Here is an 11,179-nt window from a genome sequence, read left to right on the forward strand (position 1 = left end):
TAATCAGCCAATCACATGGCAGCAACTCAATGCATGTAGGCATGTAGACATGGTCAAGACAATCTTCTGCGGGAAGAGAGGTGATTTGAGTGACTTTAAATGTGGCATGGTTGTTGGTGTGAGACAGGCTGGTTTGAGTATTTCAGAAACTGCTGATCTACTGGTATTTTCACGCAAGACCATCTCTAGTGTTTACAGAGAATGGTCCGATAAAGAAAAAACATCCAGTGAGCAGCACTTCTGTGGGCGGACATGCCTTGTTAATGCCAGAGGAGAATGGCCAGACTGTAACTCAAATTGTTAGCTGAAACCATGGTTTATTGTGATTTGTTAAATGCAAGTCAACAGCTACTGGCCCTTTAAAGGTTTTGTTTACATGGCAACATTGTAAACAAAACTGGAAATGTTTTCCCTTGTGTGTTAGAAAAGTTCACATTTCCACAACAACATTTTCAAAACAATCTGCTTTTACACATTCGTGAAAACAACCAAAAAATCAGTATAACGTTTGCCAGACCAGTATTTGCCTGCTTTTTAGGAAACAGTACCTATAGGAAAGTGACGACATGCAGTAGATGTCTATTTAAAATTTGTAGTGTGTTTGATTCATCTCCACTGTTTGTTGTAATGTGAAGTAAGTTCACACATTGAAGATGAAGCGTTAGTAAACACTTCAGAGAACACTACAACATCAGTTTCAGTTCAGTTTCCTTTATTTTTGTCATTCAAAACATCACAATAAATTGTAATGCAGAATGAAATTATGGTGCATCAGACCCAACAAGAACATAAAAAACATCAAACACTATAAAAACCTTACATAATAAATAAGCCTTTATAATTTCATAAATATATAAAAATATAGTTATATCAGATAACCCAATTAAATATAATTGGTTATATAAAATAACCTAAAGGGAATAAATTAATACTTAAATAACTATTGCACAGTTTGTTATAATAGTTATAATAATAATTTGGGCTAGTTTAATTATTTATTGATGTATTATTACATATTACCTATCAATGGTATTTAAAATACGCTATTATTCAAAAGTCTTATAATGACTGGATAAAAACTATCATGAAACCGCACTGATTTGCTCCTCAGGCTTCTGCTTCTATGGCCAGGGTGGGTTAGATCCCTTAAAATGCTCTTTGCCCATATTCCGCCATTGTTGTTTATGTTTGTTTGTGCTTACCTTTAATCTACACCTGCCTAAACATGTACCATATACATGCATGACGTGATTGTTTTCAAAGACTCTCATTTTCGGGTGTTTACATAGACACAATAATGGCATTTTCAAACACTTCCACTTTGATTTATGAGTTTTGGTCACAATTACGTTGTGGTTCTTGTGTAAATCAGTGTTTCTCAACTATGTTGCTGGAGGACCACCAACCCTACATGTTTTGGATGTCTCCTTTGTCTGTTACACCCATTACAGGTCTTTCAGTCTCTGCCAATGGGCTGATGATCTAAATCTGGTGTGTTTCTTTAAGGAGACATGGAAAATGTGCAGAGCTGGTGGTCCTTCAGGAACGTGGTTGAGAAACACTGATACGAACGAGCAAATCCCATTAAAAAATGTTCCCGTATTTGGCTGAAAGTTTTATGTAAATAGCCCTGGAGTGTCCAAAAAAATTTACACAGGCAACACAAAATATAAATTGTTAGTTTTTTTTGTCCCTCTCAATTTATCAGTAACTGTTGTCTTGCATTTTATTACTATCACTAAAAACACTAAAAGATTTCAGTTAAAAACCTGCTTTAAGACTTCTAATAAAACACAAAAATATACAAAATTCAACAGTGGCTTCCCAACACCCCGCTCTGTTTTCATGGTCGTAGCTTCGATCAGTTCCACCCACAGTTCTTTCCGCATCTTTAGTTTGACGCAACTCTCACTGTGGGAGGATCTGTGCTCCAGTGAGCATGTTGAAATATTCAATTACTCAAGCTGGACGTTGTGCATCCAAGTGCATTCATAACATGACACAAAAAACAGTGGCTGAGGAGAAAGAGTTCAGGTTGGCAGGGCTCCACTGGTCCTGAATCTTCCTTGTTGGGTCCAATTACTGTTAATGGCACCTTAATGAGGATCTTCAAGGCCCCTGAAGATGCCTGGTGTCTCAAGAAGACCAGCTGGAGAAGCTAAAATAGTATTAAACCCGGGAGAAAGGAATGCTGAACGTTGCAGAAACCAAATAAGCATTGATTGCTGAGCTAATGGAGTTTAATTGAAGAAACACACTCTTCTGGGTATGGAAGGCCAGTTCTGCCAAAAAAAAAAAAGTAATTTTGGTGATTTTGAGCTTTTATGTGGAAAATCAGCATATTATAATAATCAGATTAAAAAAAAACATAAATATGGCAAAAGTCATTATCAAAAATTGAGAGTAGCTGTTTCCATCCAAAACTGCGAATTAGACTTGAAAATCAGACTTTTATCAGATAAAATGCATGCCACTAAAGCACTGTTTCCATCAAATGAACTAATCATCACTTCCTGAAAAACTAGGGCAAGATATCAAAATGTCAAAACTGTAATTTGTTCCATTAGAAGAAACTGCTGTGGGTCTTTTTCTTATATAATCAATTACTTGTGCCCAAAGATGAAAACGAAAGTCAGTGAACGCACAGTAACTTTTGGAGGTGCGAGACTGATTTTCTGATGCTCAAGACACTTCTGTTGTTCAGTGTTTCTCAACCACGTTCCAAGAGGACCACCAACACTGCTTGTTTTTGACATCTCCTTTGTCTGTTATACACATTACAGGTTTTTCAGTCTGTGCTAATGTGCTGATGATCTGAATCAGGGGTTTTTGGTTAAGATGGAGAATGTGCAGAGCTGGTGGTCCTCCAGGAATGTGGTTGAGAAACACTGCTATAGTTAATAGCCCCTTTCACACATACAGACCTTTCCGGAAAATTACCGGCAATTTTGCGAAAAGGTCTGTATGTGTGAACAGGCCATTTTGAAAACACTGGTGAATTAATTCCGGCAATTTTCTGGAAAGAGAAGTTAACATCGCCGGAATGCTTCGTTGTGTGAACGCAGAAGGAAAATTGCCGGAAAGAGCACGTTCACAATTAGAGCGCGCTGACGTGAGACTTCTACTCCAGCCAATCAGAACATTCAGATGCATTCACATCCGCGCTGTTTATGAAAATAAAAGCCTTTGGATACTTTTCCAGACACACTTAGATGTTAGTCGGATAATGTTTTAATGTTTCTTCTTAAAGCCAACTGTGTAAAAAGTTATCGATAAAATGCTAATGATAAACCAACGTTTGTTTTCCCTTCAAGCTCTGCTTGACGTGTGTGCACGTGAAGTGCAGGAGTGCTCTGGTGAGCGCCAACACACACATACAGTATTATGTACATCTCGACAAGCGAAAGTGTTCTTCCATTCGTCCATATGTTCCATATGTTCACAATACTTACCCATCCACAGAATTTGTATTGTTGTCAAATATGTAAACATTTAGCTGCGGTTAGTGCTTCTGCCTTTGGATGGCTTTGGGATAAGCTGTATGAATGCATGCATATGTTCATTTCTGGTTAATGATGTCAGAATTTTACAGTATTTTGGAATGGATGTGTGAATGGTCTTTTTCCTGAAAAAATCCGGAACGTTCTTGCCTGTGTGAACAGCGCTATTTTGAATTTACCGGTGAAGTCGTTCTTTTTAATTTTCCGGATATTTGCCAGTATCACTGTGTGAAAAGGGCTAATAATACTAAATTCTGTAGGTAATAAAGCTGCAGTTCTTTAGGTGATAATAAGTACTGATAATAATGTAACCACTTTTATGACAGACTTAATGTAACCACTTTTATGACATGCTATTGTTAAATTACTTGGGATTGAAATTTCCAGAAAAAAAAAAACTAACAAAAAAAAACAGAAATTTACCAGAAACAACATTTCAGATGTTTAACAATGTGGTCCGTTCCATTCACCCATTTTTTATAATCACATGATCTGTTTAAATTTGATTTTTTTTTATTCCAATCCATTGTAGTTGATGTACGTTTTTTTTTTTTTTCTTATCGGATTACTTTTGCATTTGCATTAAACATTTTCTGCTATTTTTCCAAATTATTCATAAAAATAATTGGATAGAAACATATAATGAAAAGTTCTTATTCTTAACTAGTCAAACATAGGACAGTGTTTTGACTTTAGCATAACTGACCATTTCATGAGACTTAGTATCCCAGATCTTGTCATTTTATCTCATAATTGTGACTTTGGCATAGGATCGTCGTGATATGACTACAGGGTGTCTGTGGGGTCTTCAATATTAAAAGTTGATAAATAAATGTAGAGAAATTTAAGGCCCTTAAAGTATTAGAAAGTCTTAAATGCTATTTTGCAAGGTTTTGCAAATCCATTAACCATTAATGCCCCATCCCCCTTATTTATTTATTTTTTTTACTGAAAATGAGCCATAAAATCAAATCACACGCAGTCAAAAAGCAGTCTAGGCTTTTCCACTCTTTGTTTCTTCAAGCCTATAATATGCTTTGCCACAGCTGGTGATTTCTAATATCTTTTGCTAACCTCTGCCAGCTCCGATAATGGAAGATGAACTCGATAAGCAAAACAAGGCAGCGAGTCATTTTAGGGTGGAGACACTTTTGTGCTAGAGGACGGCTAGCATGTCAACATCCATGTGACAAACAATACAAATTACAGAAGGACTTTTCATTTCGCATCATATCTCCTCACTGCGAACATCTGCGCAATCATTTCTGGGCAACTAGTTTTGAAGCCATTTGTTTTTATACCATTAGGAAAGAGTCTTTTTGCAAATGCAAAAGGGAAAGGGAGCTCTGATAGGGATCGAATTAAAGCACACTGCTGCATGGCAAATCACATTACCCTGGATAACTGACCCACGCAGACATTTTCGCTGCCAAGATGCCACCGGTTACCATAGAGACTTGTTTGTGCCCCTCAACTATGAGATCATAAATGCACACTATTTCATTAGCTAAAAGGGGCAAGTAATTAGATTTACATTGTTAGAAGTGCAGTAAATGGTACTAATATTTGTGACTACAATAATATATTTGCTAATTACATCCATATACGTTAAAAGGATAGTTCACCTAAAAATGAAAATTGTCATCCCTCCTTCCAACCTGTCTTCTGGCGAACACAAAAAAGATGCTTCGAAAAATGTTGGAAACTTGTAATCATTGACTTCCACTGTATTTGTATTACCCATGGAAGTCGATAGATTTCAGCTTTCTTTAAAATATCTTAATTTGTGTTCAACAGAAGGGAGAAATTCATCAAAGTTTAAAACCACTTGAGTGTAAACGGTGTGGAAAGTTTCATTTTTGAGTGAACTATCCCTTTAATGGTTATCTCTGATCGCACAAATGGTCTATTTTTTGCTTGACATGGTAGCCTATAGTTTACAGGACGAAATATTAGTACCACATATCCTATTCAAAGCTACAACTTACAAAAATTAACCCTTACCACATACTGTATAAACGTATTTTGGTAGCAAAACTTGTAACCACAATAATGGTTCTGCCACACAATGTTTAACCATATGCAGTATTTGTCGTACAACTATTGTTCTTGAACACACCAAGTACATGGTCACTCACTTCCCAGCAAGCATTTTGTGTTTGTTTAATAGACGTCTAATAGACATCTAATAGATTTATTGGCTCAAACAAAAGTGAAAATCTAATAGACATCTATCAAAAGTCTAAAACTATAGTCGTTAAACAGACAGCAATAAATGACTACACGTGAAGTCTGTCTATTTAATAACTGTAGTATAATTTTGTACTATTGTTATTGTCTGTTAGATTTTCACTATAGTCCAAATTTAACCTTGTTTTAGCCTTAACATAAATGTTTAGATATCTATTAGACCTCAATTAAACATAATATTGCTTGGTTGGTTATGGCTACTGTAATTCCATCATATCTCATCACTATGAACGCCAGCGCAATCATTTCTTGACAACTAGTTTTTGAAGACTTCAATGTTTAGACATCTATTAGACATCAATTAAACATCAAATTGCTTGGTGGGTTATAGATACTGTAGCCCCATCATATATCATCACTATGAACATCAACACAATAATTTCTGGACAGCTTTTAAAGACATCAATGTTTAGACATCTATTAGACGTCAATTAAACATAATATTGCTTGGTTTGTTATAGCTACTGTAATTCCATCTTATCTCATGACTATGAACATCAACACAGTCATTTTTATACAGCTTTTGAAGACGTGAATGTTTAGGCATCTATTAGACGTCAATTAAGCATCAAATTGCTCATTGGGTTATATGTACTGTAATTCCATCATATCTCTTCCCTATAAACATCAACACAATCATTTCTATACAGCTTTTAAAGACATCAATGTTTAGACATCTGTTAGACATCAATTAAACATAATATTGCTTGGTGGGTTATGGCTTCTGTAATTCCATCATATCTCATTCCTATGAACGTCAACACAATCATTTGTGGACCATTAGTTTTTAAAGACATCAATGTTTAGACATCTATTAGACATCAATTAAACATAATATTGCTTGGTTGGTTATGGCTACTGTAATGCCATCTTATCTCATTCCTGTGAACAGCAACACAATAATTTCTGGACAATTAGTTTTTGAAGACGTCAGTATTTAGACATCTATTAGACATCAATTTAACATAAAATTGCTAGTTGGGTTAAAGATAATTCCAAACCATAGTTAATTGTAGTCAAGTATTCCTTTATATACTGTATGTATAGGTTTTATATTACGCTTTAGATTAGACTTTTTAATACAACATTAACAGATAAACTCACACACCTCCTGACATACGATGCTTTCTATCTGTCTATTTCTCTCTAATAAATTAAATTCAGACTTGCATTATTGGCATGACAAATGTTACATATTTATTGCCACAGTATTTGTGATATTTACATTAAATAGCACTTATGAAAACAAATGACATAGTAGTAATATATAATCCAAACAATAATTAACCGTATATTTAACAATTAACGTTTTAGGATTAGTTTATTACGATTTATAATTCTGTGTGTTTGTCTGTGTGTGCGCAAGTCACACATACTCTCTCTCTCTCTCTCTCTCTCTCTCTCTCTCTCTCTCTCTCTCTCTCTCTCTCTCTCTCTCTCTCTCATCATAACTCCTCCTTTCGCTCTTTCTGCTGTACTTGCTTTGGCATCACCACGAGCTTCGCAGATCCAAATATGTAGCCGAAAGATTTCAGGTCTGGAGAGCAAGTTTTAGCCCCTCAATGTGGAAATAATCGGACAAGAGATGGTGTGATCGAGTGCTTCCTCTACGGACTCTCCAAGCATACAGACGTACAGGTAGGGCTGGATTTCTCTTTGTTGTTTGTTTTTAAAAAGATCCACATTTATTAGGCTGCTCTAAACAAATGATTGAGATGTAATAATATTAGAGTCGTATTAATGGCAATAGGGATTTGATTAGACTGTATTTGTATTTATTTTGGTAAAAAGTGATTACACCAATGTAGTCTGAGTTTTGCTTTTGTATTTTTATAGTTACAGACTGCTATAGGTTTCTACAGGAAATCACTTAACAAAGAAATTGACGTAGGCAAGAAACAAAGGGTTATATTACAATAAAAAAATATGTTGGGGCAAGTCACGTTTTATGAAATGATATGTAATTGTGTTTAATACTGTAAAAAAAAAAAAGAGGCTTGGTTCCACCCAATTTATTCATGTTGTCCCAGCAGAAACCTATAAAGTAAACTTATTTGTTTTTTATTTTACAAATTTAAGTGGATTGAACATAAAAAATTAAGTTGTCCCAGTGAAATGTCAAGAATTGTGTTGTTTCAGCTCATTTTAAATGAGTAGTTTAAACAAGAAAATCTTAATCTGATTTTTCTGTAGTCAGGTCTTTGAGAAATTGACAACTTTACAACAAGTGACCAGAGTTGTGGTAGCTATGGAAAAGTAATAAAATAAAAACAGGATTTTATAATTCTGACTTTACAATTTAGTTTTTGTTTTTAAGTCGCAGTTGTGTGAAATGGTTGCAGTTTGACTTCTTAGAATTGGGAGAATCTTGCAGTTATGAGCAAAAGAGTAAAACTGGAAAGCAATGTGAAAAATAGTATAGAATTTCCTAATTCGTAGTTTGTATCTTGTGATTCTAAAGAAAAACAGAAATTGTGTGAAATAAATTCAGAATGGTGAGATTTCCCATAAACTCGCAATTCTGAGAAAGTTGCAAATATTTAGCAATTTCATGTTTATATCTTGCAGTTCTAAGGGGAAAAAACTACTTAAAATTGTACGACATATAAAGTAACCTACTGTTATTGTGAGAAATAATGTCAGAATCGCAAGATCACCTACTCATAATTATGAAAAAGTTACGATTACATTTTTTTAAATGTGCGAATATCATGCAAGTATTAATTTAGGTTTTGTAATAATGAGGACAAAAATATATACAAGCTTAGAATAGCGAAAAATAGTCATAATTGCAAAATTGACTTTCATCTCAGAATTGTGACTAATTCTGGTTAATTGACTAAACTTCAAATTTTTAGATGGAAAAAAGTCTGCATTGTAGTGATATATATATATATATATATATATATATATATATATATATATATATATATATATATATATATATATATATATATATATATATATATTTTTTTTTTTTTTTTATGTCAGAGCCTGATCCTTGTTCATAATCTTTTCTTGAACATCTGATGGAAAAGATTAGTTATACTGTAAATGTTGTTTGTACCTCCTAAACCATAACCTCATCTTAAATCTGATATAAAAAAATATAGTTCCAGGATCATCCTACATGTTCAAATCGATGAAAAGCAGCAGCTTTTAATCCTTATAAGTAGATGTCGATGCTATATTTCTGTATGATTACTCAAAGATCCTTCTGTGCACTAATCTCAGACATGCTGATTACATCTGGGCTTTGTGTCTAACCCCAACGCAAAAGCCTTTCATCAGAAAATGCAGAAATAAAAGCTTTTCCAGAAAGCGTCTGCTGAACTTAACCTGGATACCTGAGCAAAGCCGTCCCGCTGATGGAAGAATATTGTTGTGGAAGAGCTATTTTGAATTATTGAAATGCTGAAGGCGATTCTGCAAAAACAGTGGCTCTGTCCTATGAATCTGCTGTAGGTGAGTTAGTAGATTTTTGCTGTTGGGGTTGTTTTCATCCACTCTGAGGTGATTTTAAGTCTTAATTTGGCCACAACTTTCTCTGTGTTTCAGCAAATGGAAGGATTTTGGCCGGCAAATCTTATGTTGACATGTATTTTTGGAAAATGCTTAGATAATTTTCTAAAAGTCAACAATACACTGGGCAAATTTATTGCCCCTTTCGTTATGTTGGGGGCTGTTTTTGCCCCATTGACTTCCATTATAATGACATTTATAGATTGCAAAGCCATGACACCATATAATCATGCATTCTTGATTGTTGGTTGATTTGGGAAGTGTCTCGGGAAAAGGTAAAATGTCAAATTTTTGCTGTTGCTCATCAGTTGCAGTGCAAAAAAAGCACAGTTTGTGGCTTTTATATGGAGTTATTTGGAGTATAGTGTGCATGTGGGAGAGACCTTTGTGCACTTACCTTGATACAAAATCAAATAAGCACCTCAGCTTTGAGAAAATGGTAAACAATTTGGTGTTTCACTCCATAGAACATATAAAAGCCAGAAAGGCCTATCTAAAGGGTTAATGCTGCAAACTGATGATCAACAGTAAAAATGATTCATTGACCTCTTCCCAACGGGGAAAACCACCAACAATTAAGAATACATGATTATATGATGTCATGGCTTTGCAATCAAAAAATGTGGTTATAATGAAAGTCAATGGGGCAAAATAATGGGGCCACCAACATAATGAAAGGGAGGTCAGTTTGAACAGCACACAAGGGTTGATACCTAAAAATACCAAATTACTGTATTTGAAAACAGAAATTGGGTTAAATACTGTCAGAATAGTGAGATTTCCTATAAACTCGCAAAAATATAAAGTGGCAGTTCTGTTTTTCCCCCCCAAATAGCGAATATTTAGCAATTTCGTGTTTATATCTTGCAGTTCTGAGGGAGGAAAAGTACTAAAAATTGTATTACATAAAGTAACCTAATTGTAAGAAATAAAGTTAGAATGACAAAAATGACCTATAAACATACAATTATTAAATGAATCTACTGTATAGCTTATTCAGCGGATTATTAAAAATGCACCAATTAAAAAATAGAATCGTATAACTACATAAAGTCTCAAACAATTAAATTATTTATTGTTATTTATACTAGTGAGCTGTTAAATGCTTGATTCTGATTGGCTGATAAACATTAGGGTGTGCAAATAAACGCACGGCTAAAGTACACAGGAACAATGACGTTTGTTTATACTACGCATTTATAATGAGCTGGAACGACACAATTCTTGAGGTTTTTGAGAGGATAACTTAATTGTTTTAAGTTCAATCTACTTAAATTTGTAAAAACTAATAATCCAACTCAGTTTCTTCATGTTGTCCCATCACAAATCGATTGTGTGGATTGTGTGGTTGTGTTTTTTTTTTTACTGAGCTTCAAGCAGGTTTTTTTTTTTTGAGTGTGCTGTAACTGTTGTATAAAGAGAATAATTAACCCTGGGCTGTTGAATTATTAGAAAATAATGCATGCCCAAGGTGTAATGGCCACTCTGCATTATTTTTCTATAATACAACATCCCAGAGTTAATTATTCCACTTGATTCCCACGTCTAAAGACACTATATTCAGAGGTTGTATCTCAATATATTTGTAAGATTTTTGTCCCCAAATTGCTCCTGTTTGTAGAACTCCTTTCTTCCTCTTCTGTTTTTTCGATTTGATAGTTTGACTGGGATCTGTGAGATAACTGACATTGTTCAGCATACTAACATACTGATAAGGAACTCTAAAGTGGTCAGAACCTGCCTGGAACTACTTTAGCAGAACGTTTACTGTATATAAAAATAACCACACACATTAGAATGTTCATCAGCCAATCAGAATCAAGCGTAGTTTATGTGGTCTTTTAGAATGAACACTTCATTGTTGTTTTCTTTATTGGGATATTCTTCTTCTAGACTGCACAGGGTTT

General features: G+C 34.4%; 1 protein-coding gene across 1 annotated transcript in view; it reads left to right on the forward strand.

The window, feature by feature from the left end:
- Positions 1–7,300: 7,300 nt before the first annotated feature.
- The window catches only part of fam163ab (family with sequence similarity 163 member Ab), a 22,133-nt gene continuing 18,254 nt past the window's right edge, over positions 7,301–11,179 (forward strand). Inside the window, exon 1 of the mRNA XM_056447287.1 lies at positions 7,301–7,388. The gene's annotated coding sequence lies outside the window, so the exon portion shown is untranslated. The remainder of the gene's footprint in view (positions 7,389–11,179) is intronic.

This window comes from Danio aesculapii, chromosome 22 (genome assembly GCF_903798145.1).
Source record: "Danio aesculapii chromosome 22, fDanAes4.1, whole genome shotgun sequence".
NCBI classification, from domain to species: domain Eukaryota; kingdom Metazoa; phylum Chordata; class Actinopteri; order Cypriniformes; family Danionidae; genus Danio; species Danio aesculapii.